The sequence below is a fragment of the Hippoglossus hippoglossus genome, chromosome 1 (assembly GCF_009819705.1).
Source record: "Hippoglossus hippoglossus isolate fHipHip1 chromosome 1, fHipHip1.pri, whole genome shotgun sequence".
NCBI classification, from domain to species: Eukaryota; Metazoa; Chordata; class Actinopteri; order Pleuronectiformes; family Pleuronectidae; genus Hippoglossus; species Hippoglossus hippoglossus.
Genome location: NC_047151.1, coordinates 15,601,674 through 15,626,929, shown reverse-complemented (window position 1 = coordinate 15,626,929; position 25,256 = coordinate 15,601,674). Strand labels below are relative to the sequence as shown.

Here is a 25,256-nt window from a genome sequence, read left to right as displayed (position 1 = left end):
ACAATGGCATCTTGTAGCCCTTATCTTATTATTTATATTTTATTCAGCTCTACTTTATTCATCTATCTTTAATTGCTTTTACCATTTTGTCTTAGAAAGCATTTTCTAACTTTGTTTTAAAAAGTGTAAATAAAAGTTTATTACTATTATTATTATTACTATTATATATATCATATAATTACATGATAAAATAGAATCATACCCCCTTTTTCTGGGATTTCAAGCAGCACTTAAATAAGTGTATCTGCTGTGCTGTGTGGATTCACTTCCTGTATCTCTGAGAACTAGTTGTGTGTTTGAGTGTGTGTAAGACACAGTGAGGATATTTGGTGATGTCCCTCCTATGCATTGATTTGGAATTCAGTTAAATTACGTTAAGGTTTTCAATAACAGAATTATTTTTTTCTGGTATTATAAGATTGAGACCGATGCTCCAACTCAGGCAATTTAAAATAACAAAGAATGTTATTTCCAATTCTGATATTTGGAAAATATTGTACAAACTAAATCCTTTGAATCCACAAAGTTACAGGTTTTGTTGTTGCGAGTGTGTGCACGTTCTCCCACAGTTTTTTATTGCATATATCTATAGTGTTTTACAACTTTCTTACATTGTTATGTCAGAGTTCTAGTGAGGACATGAATTCCGTCTGTTAATACAACTTGAAGACTTCGATCTTGTAAAGTTTGAACAACAACTCAAATACATTCAAGTTCTCTTAAGACTAAATTAACAAAAAGGGTTCCTGGATGTGACCTTTTCATAAACTAAGTAGAGAGAGCTTCAGCTAATTTGTGAACACATTGTTTGAAGTGTGCTCAATTTTTATGAAATTCATTTGGCAGAAATTCAAGGTAGCATGTGCTTGTTCCTTTTTTTATTCGAAAGCACTTGGATTGTTTAAATATAACTTTTGTAATTATAAAAAAAAAGAGTGTTGGAAAAGGCAGAGATGGGCCAGTGAACCCACTTTGTGCCATGGTTCTGTTTTACTGTAAGTTGGTTTACGTGATCTTGCTTCAAGGCCGCACGTGTATTGCAGCCAGGAGAGCGTGGCAATGAGAAGTACAGTAGGTCAGGAGTTGGCACGAGGCAACAGAGAAGACACACAGTGAATAAAGCCGGCACCGTCTCCCCACTTCCCGCTCCACTCCGCTCTGGAGATCATGAAGTCTGGAGCCGCGGAGGCAAAAAAGGGAGGAGAGGAGTAAATGTTGTGCAGTTTCCAGGCATTCAACAAACCCACGAGGGCTATATCTGGAATATTTTATTTGTTTGTTTGCTCAAACTCTGAAAGGCGTCTTTAGAACAGTCCCCTCAGAAGCAGACTTAACAGCCTCATAGTTTTTTTGTTTGGTTTCTTTAATGATGCAACTGTCATGTGGTGTTCAGTGCAGCAGAATCTGTTTCACTTTGTCTCCGCGAGTAAATCTTCTCCGCAGTCTTAGTCGGAGAGCTGTCAAAACCCACCTGCTCTGGACTGCAAAATGCACCAGGAAAACAAGATTATGACCATTTCAGTTTTGATTCTAGAATAAATTAGTTCTGTAATGGATTGGATTCTTAAATCTCTAAACTCAGCTCAGGTCATTTACATGTATTGGACAGGAGGTAATTTTGTTGTGATTATATCTGATTCTGCGAAAGAATGACTGGGGAATCATACGTACAAATTAGAATCTATAAGAAGATTATATTTCCAGATGTGTGTAGTGAAGTATGTGGGGGAAAGACGGCCTGTTTGTGACATGAAATCTGTTCCAACACCCATTTGACCTTTTGGAAAGTTGTTGTTCTGCAGCTGGAAATCTAATTTTGTTCTTCTGCCATTTTCTCTTGTTCCTTTCTCTCTCCTCTGTCTCCCCCCTTTTCCCTCCTCCTTCCCCTTTTCTTCCTCCCTTTGCAGTGTTGCGCGCTGAAGTGCTTCTTAAGGTAAGGCAGAATTGTTCAGTGTTTTCCCCTCTCTTGTACTTTTTTCCCTCCGATTTTCAACTCATGAAACACAGCATGCCATCAGCACTTGGCACAGTTTGTGTATCACGAAACAATCTGCGTCTTCAAAAATGTATTTGGCTCAGATCGCTGCTCTCCGCAACACAATAACGCTGTGTGAGGATAACAAAGAGACACCGCGGGTTGCACTCCCACTGCACTCCCCTGGTAAAGCCATGATCAGAAATGCACAGGAGTGAATCAGCAGCCAATAGGTCGCTTTCTAAGGGCGTTATACAGTGTGATACATTTGCATGCTCCCATTAGTCAACGTCTCGTTTTAATCAATAATATATATCAGAAGAACTTTGTAGTATTTCTGTATAGCACACACAAAGAGTAATAATGTACTGTAAATACTCCTCCGCAGTATCTCACGACTGAATCTGCCTGTTAGAAGTTGTTATTCACAACGGGATCCGCCGTAGAGTTTTTTAAAAGGCAAGGCCACTGTTGTTTATTTATGGATTACAGAGTTCAGCTTTACGACATCTCAAACTTATTACTTTCAGGCTGGGATGCACAGTAATAATGTCATAATATCAGCAGACTCACAACACTTTCAGAAGAAAATGAAATGTGCTACAATGTCATACAACTGGGCCCGACCTTGTGGTGTGGGCACACAATATGAGTGTGTAATATCTGAGTGTGCAGTGTTAGCATGGGAGAAGCATGTGGTGGGCCTGCAAGTGGTTGAAACCTGTTATCTGATTATAAACAATCCAATATTTTAGTATAGTGATTCGACTTACTGTCAAAAAAGTTGAATTAAGTCCTAATTTGTATTAAGACATTTAAATTTATATTATAATTTCAAATAATTGTTCATTGCACATTTAGATTATTGAAATGAAGTTGTATTGTACCAAATATTTGACTTAATATATTAAAAGGGTCTACACACCCATAATATTTGGAGTCCCAAAACTGACAAATGTCAAAATCGTAAATGATAATAAGGCAGAAATATTATATAGTATGATGAATAAGGGTAACTGAATCTATCAATTAAATAGTTAGAAAGTGTTTTATAGTCTAAACCCCCAAAACCCACCCATCAGACCTTGCTCATTGTGCTAGTGACATGATATGGAAAGCCCCATCCACAAGATTGGCTCCTCAGTTATGTGACTTATGAAACCCCATAGCTCCAAGGTGTAAAAACGAATTTCATCCATGTCATACACTGCTTATTTTGCTCATGACATTATAAAAAGATCAAAACTTGATTTAATTTAAGGGAATTTAAACACATTTTTAACTAAGTTTTTGTCTTTTTTTATTTTTACTAACTGATCAGCAATTATTTGGCCTCACTTATATTTTTGAGTTGGGAAATACCTTTTAGAATATTTTATCCTCCACAATGAACACATCATCTCCTAATTCCCCAGTACTTCTTCGTCATGCCATGTTTGTGTGGCCCTTTGCCCTGTTGGGTGTTTGCTTTGGTGCCCAAGGTTGTGTTGAAGCATATGAAATCAGAAATATATTTAAATGTGATATCTAATTGATATTACATGTAAATTAAATTTAAGTTTTTTTTATTTAATTCAAATTATACTGTATATTACATAGAAAAGATATAATACAACATATACAATTAAGTGTTTTTTTAAAGCCGGACACTGTGCCCCAATCCCCTGACAAAATCAGGACCACCACCCCCCCCCCCCCCAAACCCTCATGTGAATTTATATTTTTTAAGTTTATATAATTATTATATAAAAACAAAATAAACTTTTTTTCTTACATGTATTTTTCACACTCATCATCAGCTTATCATCTGTCACAGACGTAATTGTTGGTTGTTTGACCGATTTTTTTCTCCTGGTTCAATTTAATGCTAAAGATGTTAGGATAAGAACTCAAGCTTTCAGGAACTCCCGCTGGTTAAAGTGGACCAAGACTTTTAAGGCTTAAAAACTCACTAGATGCCACTTTGAAACAATTAGGGCAGCCAACAACCCATAATGCAACAGTCTGTAAGAGACCGCAGTGACACTTGCAGTAGCTCCATTCAAAACGAATGAGAACATGTACATTTTGAAGTCATGAAATATAAGACAGCCCCAACTTTTTAAACCTAAGTTTCTAGAAGAAAATATTTGAAAGTATTGTCTTGTGTAGAGTGGATATATCTCGGTACAGTATCTTTCTGTATATTACTTTTAGGCACAGTTCAAAAATGCTTCGGTGCTGTGCCTATGTCGTATATGTACGGGAAACCCTGCTGTATTATTATTCCTCGTCTTACCTATATTTGTCTAAAAATGATGCTCTTTTGGGAATAGTCCCCATACTTCTGAGGGGGGTTGTCTGCAGGAAGTACTATATAATGTTGCTATGGATTCCATGAGTTCTTCTGCGGGAGCTACAAAATTTTTCTTGCCTTTATTTGTTTATATTTCAGCAAAGTGACACCATTCAAATTATCCCTAATGATTTTTTAGCAGCTATGCTAACTATTGCAATGCACCAATTACGGATTTTCTTTAATGACCCTGCATGTAAGGATTATCAGCATGACCAGCACAATGCATGCTGGTTAAATTAATCTATGAATACCTACACTATGCATCATTAATGAGAGCTTGCTGGTAAAACCTCCTCACCATACTGGTAGACCAGCTTCACGTGCAGGTCGACTGGCACAGCTATGCCCATTCAATAGTTAACCAAACCAGCATTCAATGTTGGGCTTGTTTTTCTGGTGTTTTCTAGCAGTGGAAGTAAACTTAAAATGTGGAGATTCTCAAGAAAGATCTGTATTAAATCTTTTAGTACGATTTCTATCGGATGTGGGCAACGGACAACACAATGATATCCTCGGAAAATCCAAGCCACACAATGAATCTAAAATATATCTACGTGAAATTATAATTGTGTTGACTGAGAAATGACCAAAAGAAAAGTACAAGATTTGACAGAAATTGCTGTAATGTAAGTGCCTGAGTTGTGTGTGTGAGCCGTGCAGTGCAGGGCCAGGGAAGGTGCAGCTCACAGTTTAAAATCCTCCATTACATCATGAACTGGCATGCACTTAAAATTAGCTCCAACTTGACCAACTGGACCGATTACATAATGGTATGATGCTGCCAGGGGCCATTTTGCATGGTTATTACCTCGACTTTTGAAAATTTGAGAACATTGCTTCTTCTTTTACTTGAGAAAACATTTAATGCAGGATTTTTACTTGTATTATGGATAATTTGGATTATTTTATAGTATTTTATTGTTACTTTTGATTCAGATAATGAAATAAATACTCCCTCTACTGTCCATACAACAAGCATGTGCTTTAGTTTGTGCATGTGTGTGTGCTTTTTGTGAAAGTGTGCAACTGGCAGTTCAGTTCAGTTCCATCACTTGAGATGGTAGGTAAAAGGTGAAAAGTTTAAAATAAGCCGTCTGATGTCAGCTGATAGCATTTTGGGGGCTGTTTGAATAATTCTGTTTGATAAATTACGTTTCTCACATGTCTCTGACAAACAGTCACACAAGACAAATCAATAGGTGTGGAAGCAGATACAGTATGTAGATAAGTTTAGATAGCAGCTAAGATAGCAGGGTTCACATTTGAACCTTTACAGTGCTGGTACATGTAGTAACAGATATTGGTACCTAACCGAACCTGTTTCTGGTAGTCTACTATGTATGTAATGACTAAAATGTAAATTCTGTTGTGAAAAAAAGTAAAAACTTCTCAATTTCAAAATTTGTATGTATCAAGAAAATCCATGAAAGAAAGATTTACGCACCAACTAGCATGTTGATAAGGGATTTTGGATGCAGGCATTGACTGAGTGTTGGATCAAATGCTAACCAACCACACCTTTATCCAACTAGCCAACTAACTAATCATGTGAAGATGTCAATGGAGTAGTTGACTATGTTTGGTCATCATGGAGGGTTGAACTTCTTTGGCACCGGCTGCAGGCGGCTCGACTTTAGATATTTGTTGTGTTTGACCAGACTGTTTGGTTTGATGTGTCGGCCTAGCTAGCTTTACATTCAGTAAACACTTTAGGAGGCTTTGTGTGTGTTGTTTTGAAAAGTCTAACTTTCTGCTGACCTTTCCCCTGACCGGCTATGATTTAAAGAAACTTGTTTATTATCTCCACTTGGGAGGTAATGTTTTTGTCTGTCTGTCAGTTAGGATTACGCAAAGAACACTGGACGGATTCAACCACTTCAATTTTGGTGTGAATCTGAATAAATGGGCAGATCCATTTTTCTTTCTTTCTTTAACATTGCCAGATGTGGCACAGATGCGAGGGCGTTTTTTAACACTTTCCATGATTCCTCCGAGAATATTTCAGTCGTTTTGATCAAAACAATCAGGCAGGTTAATTGGAGACTGATATTTCAAAGTGTGTGGAATTTGGTACAGATCCAAATAAAAATCTTGATCTACCGAATTGAAATGTTGTTTCATAAGGGGACTGCCTTGGCGGAGGTATTTGTCCTTCTAGTTGCATCCTTTGAAGGATTTAGCATTAGGTGGTGTTCTGGCTGAAACACTGGGGTGAACCTAGTGACAAATACATAACCAACGCCCAAATTTAGGTTATTCCCATTCCTTCGGTCGTTCCACTTAAAAGTTCCAAGTTGGGTACCAGTGCTTACTCAAGGTAGAATGACCCCTGCATGAACTGGTCCAGTGCACAGTGTCACTCTCTATGTCCAACAGCACGAAACACTGTACATTGTGTAATGTGTTGTGTTTGTGTTAAGAGCATTAGCTTTAGTAGCTCCGCTCAGCAGGAGAAAGGTTAATTATCACATCCTGTTACAGACAGGCAGGACACCTCCTGCTGTTAGGCACACACACACAGACTCTGAACCACACACACACATGCAAACCATCAAACAAAACCAGCGTTTATCTGGCATATAAAGATGAAATCTAGCATCTGTTTGTCCTCATTTCACTCATTACTCTCATTCGAGTCCTTCGTTTCCTTTTACTTTACTCACTTCTTCCGCTGCATGCCCCTCCCGCTGCCAGAAACCCATATTCGCGATATGACAGGAGCGGTGCCACAAAAATCATTCATGGCATTGTTCATCAGGAAGAAACCAACAAACTCCCCTTGGATCACGTTTCTTCACTTTGATACTATGTGTGAATTGGGCAGGTTTGTTACATCTCTTGAGAAGAGATGGGGCACAATTCAAGAATGAAATGACAGATGAGTGGACGGAGGAGTTTGGCGGGCGAGAAGCAGTGCGCCACTGAAAATGATTGCTGTTGTGTTCTCCGGAAGAAGCCAAACAAGTTAGAGGAAAAAAATTGAAATCGACAATTCAAACGCTACCTTGAAAAACGAAGTGGAATTTCCTTTAGCTTTTTTAAATGAACATTAAGTATGTCTGCTCTCTTTCATCTTGTCAACTCTTCTATCTTTATCTTTCTCCTCAAACATTTGTGCACATCTCCCCTCTACATGTGTTGTCTCCTATCCACCTCTTCAGTGTCTCTCTCCTTTTCCGTCCTTATGTCATTACCAGTCTAGACAGCTCCAGCAGCAGGTGCTGGGAGAGGTGGAGAAAATGGGGTGAGAAGAAGGGAGGAAGGGAGGAAAGGAGCCAAGGGGATAAGGAAGATGGAGCAAGAACAGGGAGAGATTAATAGATCAAGTGGAGAGGTGTATGATGAAAGTTAAGAGGAGTATGGAGAGGAAAGGGATGGGGGTGAGGTTAAGGTGGGATTGGAGTAGACAGGACGGAGGGGAAGGAAAAGATTTTCCAGTGAATCATGTAAGTGCTCTGCGAGGTGGGGAGGTGCAGAAGGGGCTATTTTAATGCAAGGTAGAAATCAGATGCACAAGATGTGGAGAGCAGGAAGTGGCAAAGAAGAAATGAGAGGAAGGCAATGGTAAATGGGGTGAAGAGGAATGAGAAAGAAGTGTGGAGGAGGCGAGTGGGAGTGAGAGGGAGAAACAGTCCTAGCAAAAGGTCGGGGCTGCGTGAGAAAGAGGAGGGAGCGCGAGGATGGATGGATAGATGGAGGTATGGATGGATAGAGTACACGTAGGAGAGAGGACAGGAGCAGTGTTGTTGTGGTTTTTACGGGAGGACACGGGCTGCAAGGAAGTGAGGTGGGTAATAAGGCCATAGCTCATTCCTGTGGAGATATGCGAGTGTGTCTCAGACTGTCTGTGTGTGCACTCGCTGTGTGTCTGTGTGCACGAGTAGCTGAGAGGGAGCAGCCTCTATCCTATTAGTGACTACCTCTCACTGAATGACTTATATGCACCTCGTTTTTCACCAACGGGATGACAGCAGATGCTCAGGAAGAAACACACACACACACACACACACACACACACACACACACACACACACACACACACACACACACACACACACATGCAGGATCATACAGGCAGGAGTGGCGACAGGAGAACGCTGCTCCTCCTTCCTGATGTGGAGAGAAAATGCCATCAGCGCAAAAAAAAAAGAAAAAACAACGGTTTTAAAAAAGTATCAGATAGAAATAACTCAGACACCAGGGGTACAGCACAAAAACATCTACGTACGTGTGCCTTGGTTTTGAGGTCACTGTTCGGTATGCAGAAACAAGAAATAAGAAACATTAAACTGCTTGTTTTTTCTTCTTGTTTTAAAACAAAAGTCATTCTTTGAGTGTGCACAAATACATTTACAAAAGTAAATACAAAAATAAGGGGGGTTACGGGGCTCAGCATGTCTTTAAACCCCACAATTTAGAAATGATATTCGTTCTGGTCTTTAAATTATGTTTGGTCAAGTCTTGAAATGATATTCGGTCTGGTTCAGTCATGTTGGCCGGGCTTTCTACTTGACTTTTTACCGTGCACGTGCCTGTAGTCGAGGAACACATCGGGCTTGGGTCAGGTTCAGGTACCAAATACAGAATACCTGTCTGGGTCAGGTTGGGCTCGGTTAGTTTCTCCCCAGCCTGGTCAGGTTATTGTGGCACGAGCTTTATTCTTTATTACCTTGACCCATCGAATTGTTTGCAAGAGGCAGTCGCGGAAACAAAATTGAGTTCTGCACACACACACACACACACAGTTCTGCAGGGGCTGCAGTCAGTACACATAGCACAGACCGAAAGGCTCATACTGAAATGTAACCTCTGAGTAGAGAGCCAAAGTCATGATGCCACATTCAGGCTTTAGCCTCTGTTCCTCTAGCGTCTGTAACTAATGGAATATCTCATTCTGCATTTCTATGATTGATCTTTGTTAAAAAAATAAATTAGCTGAATGCATTGAATTATAATATTAGATTTTTGAATGAACTGCCAGAATCAGGGCAAATTGTAATGCATCAAAATAAGGTTTGTATTAAGATATGACGTTGGTTTGGGGGGGGGGGGGTACACGAAAAGTAATTCTATGCAAACACAGTGCAATTTGTATTCTAGGTTTTACAGGAAAGTTCAAGAGCAGCAAAGGGCCGGGTCAGAACCAAATCTGCGCCAGCTGCAGGACGACTCTAGCCTCCAAATCCAATTTAGAAAAAAAAAACTTTTATCAGTTATAGATTATTATAAATTCTTGTACAGGCATTCTTTCAATGCAATTTTGTATTCCCTTGATGCTGCACAGCATTCAGCACTTAATTAGTGGTGAGGCTTATAACACTCATCATCGATCCATTACAAAAGGGTTGGGGGGGTCCTCTCTGAGAGGTGTGATTATGCATCTCTTTATTTAGACGGCTCTTATTTGAACTCTGTCTTCATATATTTCATGTTTGCTTCCCTTTACTACACTACACCAGGACTAATGATTGGCTTAGGTTCCATGTCTGAAGTTCAAAGATCTGTGTTTGTCGTATTCACCTTGACTTCACCTCACAAAAAAAATTAATTTGTTGGTTATTAATCTAAATCTCTAATGTTTTAATTTGTACCTGTTTCATATGATTTTGTGTAACACTATTGTAGCACATTTCTATCTATATGTTTGATTCTGCTCTTATCTTTTATAGTAATTCAATTCAGTACAGGTTTATTTGCATAGCGACAAATCACAACGTTATCTCAAGGCACCTCACATGGTAAGGATCCCACAACAGGCAGTGTTATAAGTGTGTGTGTGCGTGTGTGCGTGTCTCTGTTTACATATGTATATGCACCTCTGAAAAACCTCAGCTCGTTTCCAGCACGGAAATAGACTACAGCGAACAACCTGCTGCACTTGTAGAGGGGGTGTCTGAGTGCTGTATAATCATTCGCTCCAGGGAATTTTTAATTGCAAGTTATTTAACAAAGTCCCCTTCTATCTTGCAAGGGTTTATAATTTGGACCAGTCCCCACAGTTGTAGTTCATAAACCTGAAACCCTTAAAACTATTGTGCTATTTTGTCAGAACATTAGCATGAAGGAAGTCTGGTGGGCATTTACAAACAATTCTAAGTTGTCAGTTTAAACAGACATGGGGAAAGAACAAACCTAATTTTCCTAGAGAAAAAAACTATGAGAAGATTGGTACAAAATAACCAGATTATCTTTGTAACACATGCATATAAACACACACACACACACACACATATATATATATATATATACCTTAAAAATATATTTTCAATTCCATCTAGTTCTTGAATGTGAAGGTTCATTTGTGTCATTGTAATTTCCCATCTCCATGGTGACATTTTCACCAGACAATGACGACTGACCCCTTCAGACTCCAGGAGTCCAGGCAAACCCAAGGACTAATGGTTCAGAGAAAAGGAGATATGAGAATAAGATATAAGAATCTCAAATAATTTTTGCCATTTTAATTAAATTTATGCATATTCCTCCCTGTGAAGAATTTGGGGCAGCTGTATCAGCGAGAGGGGTGGGGGGGGGGGGGAGAAAAGGAGAAAATGGGTCACTCTGGCAGAGGGACTGAGAGAGGCTTCATTAGGAAACCCGTTGCCGTCGTTCCGTGGCCATTCTAATTCTGCTCCAGCATTCCCATTCAGCACTCGTGGGAATCCAATATCAGCCGAACATTTGTGATCTTGTCAAAAGCGAGGAAGAAGCAGGTGTCAGGTCACGCCGGTCTCACCCAGTGCCACTCCGGTGACATTCTGCCACCTCTCTCTATTTATTCTGCTTAAATTACCATTCCGCCTCGCTCGCCTTGAACAGAAAAGTGTCAGGTGCTTCTTAAACAGAACCTTTGTAGGTTGTTCGTGACAAAAGCTACGCAGATTGTGTGAAAGAATCAGGATGTTAGGACTGAAAGGATCCGATGGCTCTGAGCAGGGTAATTAGACTTACTGTTTAATTTTGCTTTTCCAAGATGATAACTGAGCAGATGGCACCTGACAAAGCTCTGTCAGAGTTTCTCCACTTCAGAAGGTCTCCCTCTCATATCTATTTGCCCTTCTTCACATTTGCTTTAATTCTCCGCACCTCCGTCTCTCCTCTTCACCTCGTAGCAGACATTCTTCTTTTCATGCTTCCTCTCTGTGTTGCAGACGCTTTCACTTCTTTCGCTCCCTCAGTCATTTGTTCTCTTGGCCTCGAGCACAGTGGCGTCTAATGTGTCTTTAAAAGTAGGACACCACTGAGTAATTTGTTGCACCTACCAAATGATAATTCAGACTTCTTACCATATATCCATGACTACAGGGACACCCCGAGCGCACAAAAGCATCCGCCGCTGTGGAGAACAGTCGTCATGGTTTTCTCCTCATTGTGGAGCTGAAATTATTTCTCAAAGACATGTAGGACACAGTTTTACAGCAGGGAGTTCTGTGCCCTTTGTGTAAGGTGTGTCTTAACACTTCCTTTATGTGTGTTTAAGTGTACTATGTTCATTGCTCTCAGCCGTCCTCTGCTTTGGTTCGTCTTCCTATACCAGTAAACATGAAAACATTATCTTCTAGTGCAGACATTTTCAAGTGGTTTGGCCTCACAAGAGATCATTACTTCTGTGCCATTTTTTATCTACACAACTTGCCTGGTGTCCTCCAACTAGATTAGGTCAGTTCTGTGGCTTTGTAGCTTTGTAATTAGGTCTCTGGAAAATAACCTGAGTGATGACATCAGGGTTCTCTTACACCTACTGAGGCCTGTCCCCATATTGTTATCGACTTATCGTATGATATATGGACATGACCACTATAATTTTTTGCTCTCCTCCATATTGCCAGTTTGTTCATGGTCGCCTCCCCTGTACATAACCTACATAGAAACACTGTTGTATTGAAATGACACTCGGACCCTTCTCTTTCTGTTTACTTTCCTGATATGCTGGTTTAAGAAGATCCGGGATGGACTGTTGTGTTAATTTTAACTGGATTGAACTGAATTGTGTTTTTCTTGTGGGGGAGACTCAAACGGACTTTCTACATACACGGATTGAACTCTGAACGCTGAGACTGTGGGGCATAAAAAGGTCTTAAAATGACAATATTATTGTTTATTGCCATTATTTCTGTTACAATTTATCAACAAAAACAAAAATAAGTTGCGGACCTAGTTTTGTCCAGACCTGTGGACTTCTCAGTTTATCAGAATCAGAATCAGATCAGAATCAGAATCAGAAATACTTTATTGATAACAGGTGGGAAAGGTGCCTTGGATCACAGTCCAGACCAACGGACCAAAATTTTGTTTGACCAGAAGAGGTGGTCTCGGTCCGGATCAAGCTGAACCATGGTTTGGTTCATTTGCAGTGTGAACATTTTTTTGGGGGGGGATACTTTAGACTTTTGGAGCAATTGCAGGAAGTTGAGACAACATTAAAGAGTAGAGTAAAAATAGAAGCAGATTTTTGGGTTCCAAGCTGATGGTTTGGCAGTTTCTGTGTGGAGTTTTCACCAGGGTACTCCGTTTTCCTCGCACAGTCTAAAGACAGCTTAGGTTAATGGAAGGTTCTAAGTTAACCGTTGGTTTGAATGTCTCTGTGTCGGCCCTGTGATTCACTAGCAACCTGTCCAGGGTGTACCTCAGCTCCAATGTCAGCTGGGATTGGCTCCAGCCCCCCTGCTGCCCTAAAGCGATCAGGGCTATAGATAACAGATGGATGTGTGAATGGGGGCATGGAGTTTGAAAAGCATGAGGGGTCCAACAAAGACACTCAGTTTTCATTATGGGTGAGTCTTTGGTTTTTGACCCAAACAGTACTTGTGACTAAAACTTCTATTTCTCACTGTTCAATCAATTTAGACATTTTTTTCAAAGCCAGACTTTTAAAAGTCCTTCAACTTAATGGGAGTGAACTTTTGACGTTGTTACAGAAATCTTCTTCTGAGTAGTAAATAATTTGTTTAGGGACACTTTTGACCTTCAATTTTCACTTTGATGTTACATTTTGCTGCAGGACGCCTCACACTTGTTGGGCACTTGAAGGTGCGTGGAGATTGGACGTGTTTTGTCTCATGTGTCCACTTTCAGCACACAAAGTTTGCCTGATTAATATCAGCAGGTTTCCTTTTGTCATTCAGGTCGAACCTGCTCTGTTGCTAAATTGGCAAACTTGATTTTTGCTCGGACACCAAATCTTCCTCCTATTGGTCGAATCTCCTCTCGTCATGTGATGAGACTCCGCCTCTGTGTTTTGAGACTCTGTTGCTGCACGGAGGAGACGCTTGCACCTTAGCCTGTAAGCATTGAAAGTATTGAGCAAAGTGGAGTTTTTTATTTGATCAATGTGCGCACTTTCACCGATACACATAAAAGAGCCAAATTAGATTTTGTTTATATAAAAGACACTGTGGGGCAAGTTATGTAATCGGTGTCTGCCTGAATGCTGCTAAAACGCAGACACCTGCTATGAACAATGAATGTGCTAATATAATCTAGGTCTCTGCACACACAGATACAAATACACACCGGAAAATATCATCGCAACCTCTTGACAGTCGGAAGAGGAGCTCCTGTGTTTGATGTATACAGCTTGATTAGAAAGGGACTAAACATAGGGAATACCGTATTAATATTTAAAATTAATTACCAGGATATGGTTGTATATCATCTCATCTTCAATGGGGTCCCTTAACAAGCATAAGAACAAACGTACAGTAGTTATATACAGTGCATGAATCTAGTATCCAGTTTTCTTTTCTCGTGTATGCACAGTCGTCATGGTCACAAACGTGGGGCTTTACAAGACATCTGCTCAGGGGTCCACACGGACCCTCGCAGACTTAATTAAAGTCACACAGTCACAGAGTCTATAAATTGTCCTTATCTGGGATCTAACCTCAATTTAACATCCAGCTTTAGACAAAAGGGATGATAAACGATTCCCTCTCCATTTGCACATGTTTGTGTGATGTGTGTGGTTTTTTTCATACATTTCTGTCATTTTTCTCATTCAGGGTTGTGTTCTGGATACATTTATTTCTAAGTATTTTTGGGGGCTTTTTATCGCCTTGAATGGATAGGACAGAGTAAGCTTGTGAAGGGGGGATAGAGAGAGAGTGGGGGAGGAGATGCATACATGGCCGTGGGTTCGGAATCGAACCTGGGCCTCTGCGGGTTGAGGCCTTGCCTCGTGCGGGCTCTACCAGGTGAGCTATACACCACCACTCTGGAAAAAGTCTCAATATAGGCAAAGGATTTTAAAGAGATTTTGTTGCTTTAGTGTTTTGAGTCCAGACATGACGGCACACTGAAGGACTGTGATCTGACTTGATTCAAAATGCCAGATGCAGCTGTACCTATCCTACTTCAGGTTCCAAGTGCAGCTAATTATTTTTTATATAGTCGAGGAATTAAAGTGTGAGGGACATTTTTATCCTGCATGTGTGTGTGTGTGTGTGTGTCTTTGTCTCCCTGTTACCTTACCTTACCTTGTATCATGCACAGGTTGTTGGGATGAGTGAAGCTACACAATGGACTTATCTGTAATTAAATAATCCTCAGTCTGCTGAAGGCCCTTTCTCTTCCATTCTCCACAAGTCGAAGAACAGCGAGTTACTCTTGAAGGCTCGGTTGAATTACGCCAGCGTGTATCCTCTCAGAAATGCTTAACCATCCTGGCTGAGGCCGTTTAGATGCCTATCCCTTTCTGTAAACCCCTCAAACGCCAAACACACACACTAACACACACAGATTTGGTGTTGTTTGGTTCAAGTGGTTTACGCAAAGCTGTGGCACGCTGCTCTGAGGGTCCCCGTTGCCCAACGATACCTCGACATCCTGAGCAAACTGATTGAGTTTTCCTACTGTAATGTGTTTTTCTAAAAAAAATGACTCCACTGATGAGCATATGATCTTGAAACACATTTGAAAACCGCCGTGGTCAGACGAGACGCTGCAGCTCTAGGAAGGTTGTGTCTGGAGAGAAAGGTCGTAGGTAACCATGTCAGCGTTAGGTGCTGTCCTGCTGCGACCCTCTCCACGTTAAGTGTGGCTTAACGAGACAGCCATCTGAAGCCCACCCCTCCGCCCTGCTTACCCACTTGCCTTGATGTTGAGTCAAGTTGACAGGAAACCTAAGTAGAGTGTTTCACACATGCCGAGTGAAGCCAAACCAAAGTAAACCAAAGTTCCACTGGGCTGCCCTGGTTAGGTTGAGACATCAAAAAAAGAGAAGAAAAAAAATTATCTGGGCCATTGCTGCGCGGAGATAGTTGTGTTCGTGGTGTGAAAGCGGGATGCGGAGGCGCCATCTTCTGTGACCTAAAATGCCCCGCGTCGTTTCTGCCGACAGCGGAAAACCTTGAAGGCGAAGTCCAGACGAGGCAAATATCAACATTTTGACTCTCACTGAAGAGTCACTTCAGCCATCAACATAAAAGGGATTCGAGGGCTGCTCTGAAGGGCTCCCACGAGAGGCCTCGCGCAGATTCGAAGCAGCTAAAAGGGTCTGCAGTCAGACGTTCACCACGGGTGCCACTTAATCACATGGAAATCAGCGGAGGAAACCACAGTAATGCAGTGTCTACTGCAAATAACGGAGGATAAACATAACTTATCCCAGCTTATTGTGCGAGAGCTGTGAACCGAAATTGCTTGCGCCAACATGAGCTTTCCAAATGATCTAGTTTCCAAACACTTCCTCCTCCTCTCCTGCGCAGGGCTGCCAAGGCTTTAATTACTTCTGCTGGGCCAGCACAGGTGAAGCACACGCTCACTAACAAGGTGGTTTCCAACCGGGGAGCAGTGAAACCGAACAGGAAAACAACGTGATGGAGAGGAAAACTGGAGCCCACAATAGAAGGCAACCGATGCTTATAATAATCCTCCACCCAGGTGATTTCTCCGGCTATTGTCAGATAGTTGCAGGAGAAACAGAGAGCGCGATTGGAGAGGATTCCGACGAGGAGCGTGTGATCAGCTGGAAATAAAGTGTGAACTGGCATTCGCACATACGTCTTCCACTGCGCACGTATATGCTCGCTCAGGCAGCGCTGAAATCTATCACACGTCAGATCAGCGCAGCAACAGCAAAGACACACGGATTCTTCAAATTATGTCTGCATTCAATGCCAAGTTGATACCCCAACCTGAAAACAGTTGAGTGATCCCAATAAAAAAAAAACTAAGTCAACAATAAAGACTTCTGTCCCAGTTTTCATTTGCATCATCAACTCGAGTCATGATCTCAAGATCATCAGATGCTGCCGTTAATGTATGCTGCCATCATCGACTCTTATTCAGTAAGTCGGTCAGCAGCACAAACTGCAGGAATGGTGTAACAGCACAGACTAGTGGGGATAATATGTCATGACACCTTGCTCCATTTGCCAGTGACACAATCTTTCTAAGCATCTTAATATAATCAACGTGTGATCTCCCTGTTATCTTTACCCCATTATATCATAGTGTAACAGCCTTCTACAAAGTGGGGGCAGGAATTAAAATATTTCATAACTCCTCATAATTGATTTTTAAATCAAAAAAAAGTTTTAAAAGTGCCTTACAGCAATATATGTTTCACAGGACTGCTGCAGAGGGTGCAGGGCCTCAAGGTTCAGCTGAGGATGGGAGTCATAGCAAAGAAAATGACTGTGCGACTGCCCACGATCCTTTGAGACCCATCCTCATTTCACTCTCCACCAGCGAAGTGATTTTTATTTTGCTCCGACTCGGTGTGCTCCGCTGCACTCCATAGATGGCAGAAGAATTCAGCATAACAAACACAGGGTCACGGCAGTTGCAAAACACACAGGGGTAACATCTGGAGTTGTGTGTGTGTGTGTGTGTGTGTGTGAGAATGTGTATACAGTCTTTCTCTGCTTATGTTTCACACGCCTCTGCGCTAGTAGCCACATGCGTCCTAACTCAACCCCTTTTGATCTGTCAGAGTGTATTCTTATCATCATACTTGAGGTGCCGCATGCTTTTCCCACTCCGGCTTTTCCGCCCCTCATCCCCTCACGTCCCCACGTTCGGCTTGTGAGAAGCCGGCATGGAAGCCTTAAAAGCCTTAAAAGCTCCCGGTATAAGAGTTGAGCTGGAGCTGTCCATTTGACCCAACCTGCTTTTGGAACAACTCTGCTGCAGCAGTTGAACTCAGGGTGCACGTAGGAAGCTTCGGTCTGAATGCTATCACACACACACACACACACACACACACACACACACACACACACACACACACACACACACACACACACACACACACACACACACACGCACAGATGCAAAGGCAAGTGGTAGCCGACACTAACACTGAGAACTTAGTATAAATGCCAGAGTTGGCTTTAAGAGCATCGAGTTGTGAAGGGCTAAGACTCTTTTCCTAATCCCTTCCCTATTTTCCTCCTCTTCTTCTTCCCCCTCTTCACTCTCTTTCTTTGTTTCTTCTTCTGTTTTGCAGGAGAATTCTTTGGAGATTTCTTGTTCTTTCATTCCTCAAGGATGAAGCAGCACAGTGGACGTGTGCACTGAGACAGGTATGCACTGATCGTCGTGTTGTGACCTCCAAAAACACAAACATACACACACACACACACATATATATATACACACAGGATTATACTGCTGTTTATAAAAGGCTTTGGCGTGTGCACTGAGGAAGAGAAGGAGTACAGAAAAGAAATTAAAAGTGTTGGGGATCTTTCTTTAGAGAAAGAGAGCGAAGGCAGCACAGAGAAAGACACGTCCTCGGGGACGGAAAGAAGCGAGTGAAGACACGGTCGACAGGATGAAAGTTTAACCAAACATCAGCTCCCCACAGGAGTGGCAAATCTGCTGCCGTCGCACCGGACAGCTTGCAGGAGAGACATGCAAAGAGACAGACCGGCAGACGGGACAAGACAGAGCGGCGATCCCCAGCTGTTTTTAAAACCCTGCTTCTGATACATTATTGAACGCGCAGCTCCCCAACGCATCGCTGAGCTTTCCTCTCATGTTAGCGCTGAAGTTGGCATAGCGTCATAATTCTAAATATAAAACATTCGCTCACCCCTCTTTGGTTTGTTAAAAGATGCAGAGGCTGCACGTAGGCTCTGTGTGTGTGTTACTCTGAGTGGCACTTTCCTTTTTCTGTTGCTGGCTGGAGTTTGAGTTGAGTTTGTGTGTGTGACTCATTTCGGTTGCAAGCCCTTCCAAACTTCAAAAAACTAAAAAGAAAAAGAAACAAGAATAGATTTCATCAAACTCTTTGAAAGTATTGTTAGATGATGCACAGAGCAGACTGAGCCGTGTGCAGCGTTTCACTGGGAGTCGGATGCACCGTACAGTAAAGCAAGTGAGACGTCATCCAGGGGATTGATTTTGAATCAGACAGCATGTGGAACACTGCAGGTCTACAGCTATATCCACCGCAGCAGTAGCTTACTTTGCACAACTCGGCTACTCCTCACTTTGTGTAGTTCCTGGGGTGAATTTCCTGAGGTCACCGTCCTGAGAATTCTTTCAGCTGGAGTACCGGGTCTAGTCTACAGGTGGCGGCAGAGCGACATACCCAGCAGGCATGTTTCAGACTTCACTGGCCCATTTTCAGCAGAGAATCCCTCCCTGTGCAGGCCCTGCCTTCATTTATCTCTCCGTCTCTTCCTGGACAGGTTTTCAGGCAAATTACTTTTCCTGGCCAAAAGAAAACTGTGAAGGAAAAAAGTCAATAGTCAAAAAGTCAACACAAGTCAATATGTTTTTTTTCATTGATTGATCGTGTGTGCAGACAGTTAACAGAATATCTTCCATTTCAGCTCCCACTTCTCAACTTCATGAACCAGGATGAACCATGAGCAAAGGTAGGGAAGTCATCTTTGACCTTATTTTAAAAAGTGTGTGCGTGCGTGTGCGTGTGTGGACTTCAATGCACGGACATCTGCATCCAAGCACTGCTGGGGATGCATCTGTGTATACACTTGTGTACGTGTTTGTGGGTGTGTGTGTTTTCCTGACAGATGTTGTAATGACATGATTAGCCCTCTGGCTGCCAGCAGCTCCGTGTGAGGTTGCTATAGTGACTGAGAGTTGAGCGTTGGGGAGGCCGGAGAGGAATATGTGGGTGCCGAGGATGAGGAGAGGGGGTGGAATAGGAAATGAAGTGCCTGGTGCCTCCAGGCCTGTGTGAGTGTGTTCATGCATGTGCGTGTCTGTCTCTGTTTTCGTGTGCATGAGTGGGTGTGTGCGCGTGTTTCCCGTGACGTTTATTTGTTTGTGTATCCGCACACAGAGTGGAGCATTGAAGAGACACTCATCTGTGTAATTGGGATTTGATCAAGATAACTTACTCTAACGCACAGTCATGTACCTACACACACACACACACACTCATTCAGACACACATGCCCGTTCAGTCTGCGTAGGTGCGACAGAGACAGGGAACCTGTGATGGCTGGAGTATGGGCTGAGGGTAACCTGCTCTGCCAGACAGACCACCTGCATGACTGGGTCGCACTTCATATCGCTCATCACTCAAATTGCGGCGTCAGTGGAGGTGTTGTGCAAACCAGTACAAGCAGGAGAGATGCCCTCTGGCTCTGCGAGCACAGGGAAAGGGTGAGAGCAGAGTGGTTTGAGATACAAAGCAACTTCAGGTTGCTGATATGTGTTTTCTGAGGAAGTAGTTATCAGCCTGAGGGTCAAGACACCACAAGAGGTTGCAAAATGGATCTTGGGGGTCCTGAGATTATTAAGAGGATAAGAAAAAAACTGTTTTCTGCTAGGGACAGTTTGACATCCTCAGGCCTGTAAAACCTGATGAAAATTGTTGAAAACTTGGTTGAAGTGCAAACACGTCATGACTCGTCTTGCAGCCTCGTTTTGAGGGGTCACAAGCCCCCCCAATGCTGCTTTGGCTGAAACCTTCATTGGGTTGTTTGTTGAGTTTGACTTTTCAGTTCCCCTCTATACTGACTTACAAAACGGTAAAGTGTGTACTCCACCTTTTGTCCGATGTCAACTGGGATTGGCTACAGCACCTGAGCAACCCTCTAAGGGATGGATGGATGGATTAATGGATGGAAGGATGGATGGATGCCATTGTCTGATCTATTTATTAAGTTAGTATTGAGGATGATGATGCAGCATCTTTGATCCATGCATTTCTAAATGTCTTTTATGTCTGGAACAGATGGTAGAGAAAATGGTGTTCTGTTCCACTTCTGTGTGTTATCAACATCTAGTTATAAGACGGTTTTCTTTTCTGTAGACACTATATTTTTGTGCACAGCAGCTGGTGCACAACCCATAGACATTCCATTCATAAATAAGATCATGGCTTTGTAAGCAAGATTAAGCATGAAAAGAAAAAATGAATGGATTACCACGAAACTTGGATGGGTCATCAGAATTTGGTGCAGATCCAGATCAGAGGGCATCATTGAGATGTGGAGTTTTTCAACATTTTCACCGTTTATAATTCATTAATCTCAATGGAAAGAAAAACCTGCACATTAAGAGAACTGATATTCGTGAGTTTGGTGCAGCTTGATTGAATTTAAGGGGACTATTGAGCCCTGGCGGAGTTAAATTCCCTTCTACTCTCTATTGGAATATTCTTTCAGAGATAATGTTGCAATAATTTTAGCAATTTACTATTTTTAAATTCTAATTAGATGATAAGTGTTTTTGGATAAGCAGGATGAAAAAAAGTACATTTATCATTATTAAATGGCTGCTGTGAAATAGCATCTATTTCTCATTTAATGAGTATTTAATGAGATAAATGTTAAATGTTATGGCAAATATGAAAAAATATAAGATTATTAAAGATATACGTGAGTGTATTAACATTTGAATATTTTTATAGTTATGAAACAACCTGTCAGAATTAGTTGATGTGTTCCCGGGAGGCCACGTTAAGTGAACTGATCTCATTTTACGTGACAGTTTAAAGCAAACCTGAGGCTCCTATAAACCGATACACAGCAGCTCCTTGTCACGCTGTATCTCCAGAGAAAGTGCAGCCTCCTGTGTATAATAACCATTGTGACGGATACAATATGCTGTATCATGCAGGGCTGGCTTCACACAGGGATTACACCTAGATGATTCTTCAATAGAGAATTTAGTCTCGGGTAGCCAAGCTTAATCCGCGCCTGTGGAAGAGGACCACAGTGCTGTGGAGCCGTGGCCAGATATGACAGACAACAGAGAGCAGCCAGATTAGTTGGTTCTAGGACAAGGGCTGAGCTAGAAGCCGCTTGACGGGGCATCTTTTGACAGCTCCCCCCAAATCTCCCGGCCCTTTAATGTAGTCTGAAGGAAACATTGTTCCCCCTCTCTGTCTTTTTATCCGTCTCTTTCTCTCCACCGCTGTGTCCCCGACTTTCTCTGTGTGAGGTGAGAATGAGAAAAAGAATGAGAGTGTGTGTGTGTGTGTGTCTTATCGCTTCATTAGCTTGTGGATTTCTGGGTCACTCGTAGCCTTGTTCCCTCCGTCTCAGATGCTGTAATTACCCTCACGTGAGTCACATCTGATAATTAGGATGGTCCGAAAAAGACTCAGACACACACACACACACACACACACACACACACACACACACACACACACACACACACACACACACACACACACACACTGCGTATGATCACACATGTGACACACACGCACGCATACACACACATCAGTCATTAGTGGAGACTTAACATGGAGTACAGTGCTAATGGGATTATCATTGCTGAGGGTCCCTCTCATCAACCTCTTACTATTCTCTTTATTCACTATCAGGCACTCTGAGGAGAGCTGGTCATTTTTATATGATCCTTCTTGTCTCTCTTTCTTCTACATGTCTCCTTTCCCTCAATATCTGTTATTGTCTAAACTCTAATAAAAGTCAAAAAAATGCCTCCTAAAGAGTAACTTAACACCAGGATGAAATGCAGCGTTTCACGTTTTCTGCTGTGAAGACATTAGCAACCACACCCATGATGCCCCAGTATCATGGCATCCACCTCTTAAAATGTGTAAAACGTTATCATGGTTTGCATATGTGTACCCACTGTTATCTGTGGAGCTGGACTGAGTTTTTTCTGTATATTTTCTAGACCTGAAGGCATGAAAGTAATTAATATGAAAAAGCAGCCTTTAGAAAAAAGTCTATAATCTAATGTTTCCCTTTGTGAGGGTCCCCACCTTTATGATGGGAACTATTGCTCATATAATGTAAACAGTGTCAGGAGAATGAGCTAAATTAAAATAAGATACAGTATATAACTAGTAGGGCACTCGGAGAGCACATTCCTCTGCAAAGGGTGACAGCATAACTCGCCTTGTTAAAGAAATGGAAAAGAAAAATCCTGGATCCACCTTTTATCTTCTCCAAAACTGAATGGGTTCTTCCTCGTGGCCTGATGCACCCCTCCACACAATTTCATGGAAATCGTTTCTCTAGTTTTTGAGTCATCCTGCTATAAACAGCAATGAAAACAGAACCTCCTCGGTGGAGGTAAAACAACAAACATTTATTCATTTAAAGAGAGAAAAAAATCATACACAATGTGTTAATTCTGTACTCGTCAGATATCCCTTGTATGATCGATAGAAAAACCTCCCCCCCCTTTAATAAGGATGTGACAATGAGAGAAATGAAGACTGCGAGGAGACCAACTTTGATTTGTTGCATTGCTCTTCTATCCTTCAGTTGCTCCGACATGTTCAACCACTCTCTGAACTCTCTCCCATCATCACTGCACCCATTTCATCAGTTCATTTAAAGTAATATTACCCATACCCATTCAATTTTCACTGTGTTTACTCTGTTGACTGTAATGGTAATGGAGATATCGACTGTGGAGTGCCGAGTGATTCTGTCCAGGCCATTCTGTTGAGTGGTTCGATGGAGAGGAGTGGATGACTGGAGGGCTATCTATGGTATTACATATAGTGTGGAAGGCGTGGGAAAGAGAGGCCCTCTGAAAGCCAAAAGCTTAAATAACAGGCCTCATACAGACATAAAGAGACAACGCACACAAACACACACTCGCAGATACACACACACAGATACACACATAGGCAGTGGATTAGGATGGGGGATTATGGAAGCATAGCTGTAAAACAGGCAGAGACAGATCAGTGTCATACTTCATAAACACACACACAGGATATGTGTTAAGAATGTACAGTAAGATGGATTTATTGAGGAGGATGCTATGATGATTTAGGTCCATGTAGGGCCGCCTCTAGACCTTTTGGTGCCCTGGGTGAGGCTAGGATTTGGTGCTCTTACAATAAAATGCTGCTTACACACTACTGCTTCACTATTAATCATATAATGATATAATAATATAGTCCAAGGGACCAAATCATTACTTTTAGTTTAATACTTTGTCTATATTTTGCTGCTAATACTTTAAGTCAAGATTATTTCCATGCAGGACTTTATTTTTTCATTACAGTATTTGTACTTTTGCATATTTGCATTCTAAGTCTGGCTTGCCATTAAAATTCCATCCATCCATTCATCCATTATCTGTACCTCTTGTCCTTAAAGGGGCCCCTTGGGGCCCACATAACAGGGCTGCAGTCAGCTATCATGGCATCATTATCCAGCATTAATCTTAGCTACTATTTCTACATTTTAATCATAACATAAGGAAAAACACTAGTTTTATTTTACTTTTCTTCCTCTTCTTTTCTCCTCCTAAAGGCTTTGCATTATGACATATTTTTGATCAGCAGAGTGGTTTCAGTTCATCCCTATGGGCACCTGGATGTGAGAACCAGTTAGTAATAGTAATTTGTCCAATATTTGTAAGTCATTTCACTCAAAACCTAAATGTCAACCCCATTGCATTAGTGGAGAAGCTAGGGGATCACTAAAGTCAGTAGGATTTATCCTCGATATTATTTCATGGCAATCCATCCAATAGTTATTCAGATATTGCAGTCGTGACCAAAATAGTCTGGTATTGCCATCCCCAGAGCCGTGCCACCGGCATGGCCTGAAAGAAAAGTCTATCTTTATAACAGCAGCAACAGCACGGGCACTGTCACTTAAAAAAGGACAGAAATGACTGCGATGGCTGAGGACCTGTATTAACTGGAGGCAGATCACGTAAAGCTTCCACTGAGACTGACTCCCGTCCAAAGGAAGACTCTGAAGGACCTTTTATTCTGACCGAAGGACTTGATGAGATTACCTAGCAGTGTGGCTCAACTTCTTGCCAACAAGAGGGAACAATGTGGGGTGCTCAGGGAGGTGCCATGTCCCACGAGAGATGAAGAGGATAAAGCAGAAATGGCATACGGTCACCCCTTATTTATTAAAGGTACACCCAAAATGAAAGTTAACATGTCACACATTTTCTCAGTTTTATGTGCTGAGGTGTTCAGGTTTCTAAGATCATTTCGATCAGGAGAGAAACAAGAATGACATTTATTGTGAACAGAGGAATAGACTTTAGAGCCCAGCAGGAAGTAGAACGCCATGAAAGCAGTCCTATGAATTAGGTGCTTTGGATATGAAGGAACCTGACACTGGTGATGATGAGGAGCACAAAGATGGGGCGGCAGGAGATGACTGGGTATCCGGAGTTGAGGCTGTGCAGGGGTAGAGGCAGGTCACTCAGTGATTGCAGGACAGCGGAATGACAGGATGGAGCGAGAACATTTTAAACTTTGACAATTTAGTGTTAGTTTGTGATTGGTTGAAAAGAGAATGAGCTAGTGGAGCCTAGAGAACTAGGGAAGTGTGCACGTGACTTAGGAGGCACGTGCAAGAAGATGGTCTTCCTACTGAACTCCAGCTTAGCCTCAGCCCTCCCCCTTACTACCCCCACCTTGAAATAATGGTAGTGAGCATCTGATTATTATAGCTTTGAAAATGTAAAGGTTTAAAGTGTTTTAGTATCCTGAATATTCACAGTACTGTGGACAGGTTTCATCTCTTTGGAAGAAACTAATGCAAATTAAAG

At 41.8% G+C, this 25,256-nt stretch overlaps 1 protein-coding gene across 1 annotated transcript in view; it reads left to right on the top strand.

Annotated features, from left to right (window-relative positions):
- The window catches only part of ptprdb (protein tyrosine phosphatase receptor type Db), a 154,556-nt gene that overhangs the window by 26,531 nt on the left and 102,769 nt on the right, over window positions 1-25,256 (top strand). Inside the window, 3 exon segments of the mRNA XM_034596202.1 lie at window positions 1,908-1,933; window positions 17,764-17,839; window positions 19,097-19,141. The gene's annotated coding sequence lies outside the window, so the exon portion shown is untranslated.